Here is a 1,264-nt window from a genome sequence, read left to right as displayed (position 1 = left end):
CGTGGAAGAGCTTATGTCAGGTTGGCCCTTGCTTTGGGCTGAAGAGGTGCAAGGAGTCTTGGGCAGAAGACACATCTGGGAGCGCAGGCTATGAAGTGTTCGGGCTGCTGGTTTTTCTCGGGCACCAGGCTCCCAGTGCACAGGAAGCAGAATACCAGTTTATTTATTTTTTAATGAAAAGAGGCACAGGGAAAAAAGTACTGTATACAAACATTCCAGGGATGAAGTCCAGGTAGTATGGCAGGGGCCAGACCAAATCCAGGGTTACATATGGTAGCCAACTAAAAAAGCAGGGGGGAGGGGAGTGGAGGAAAGGAAAAAAATGGATAGACATGTGTAGCCGGCGAATAGGGCACTAACACACCCATGGTAAAGCTATTGTTTATATCTACACAGAGAAAGAGGGACCAGACTTAAATCCAGTGTTCCAGGATATGAATGCAGCATGCCAGCAGGGAGAGGGGAGCCAGTGGTGAGGTTTGAGGGCCCGACACCAATCCCAACTACATGGACAATTGTCTTTCCCCCCAGAAGAATTTGCTTTAGAGGACAGCACTGAAGCTGCAGCTCAGGGAGAGGGACATGTCTGATCAGGGCACACAGGAGCAAATGAAGGGGGAGGAAGAGAGAATAGTGCACATGCTGGCCCACCAGGCCTTGAGGACGATATCCCCACTACGAACAGCCAGTGCACAGAGTGGACCAAATGGTTGATAGCATGGCCCTATGGTGGATAACACTGGAGACTCAGGGTTGGGATTGGCCCAGTCTGACCCCACTACACTGAGGCAAAACACTAAGGGCTTGTGGCAGAGCAGCATGGGGAGCAGAGCAGGGAGCTCCTGAGGGAGTGCAAAGAATAGCCTTTGGGGCCAGCGTGTGGCACCCCATCAGACTCGACTGGAGGACAGTCCTAGAGGTCAGAAAACAGATCTTGATCTAGTTACAGGGTTTAAAAAAACAATTATTTTATTTATTTATTTTGGGGTCATTGGTTTTCTTTGTTATTGTTGTTATTGTGTTCTCGTTTGTCATTTTGTCTTGCTATGCCTTGTTTTTTTGGTGCATATTATTATCTCTGTAGATTTATCTAGATAAGATAGGCTGGATGAACAGTCTGGAGGAGAAAACAACAGGACTGATGCTTCCGGGGGGACATGGGAGAGGGGGAGGTGGGGAAAGGGGTGGTGTTGACTAACCCATGGACAAGGGAACAACAAGTGATCCAAAATTAGTGGCAAGGAGGGTGGGAGAGGGCCAGTAG

The sequence above is a fragment of the Tenrec ecaudatus genome, chromosome 16 (assembly GCF_050624435.1).
Source record: "Tenrec ecaudatus isolate mTenEca1 chromosome 16, mTenEca1.hap1, whole genome shotgun sequence".
In the NCBI taxonomy this organism is placed as follows: Eukaryota; Metazoa; Chordata; class Mammalia; order Afrosoricida; family Tenrecidae; genus Tenrec; species Tenrec ecaudatus.
Note: the sequence above shows the minus strand (reverse complement) of the source record.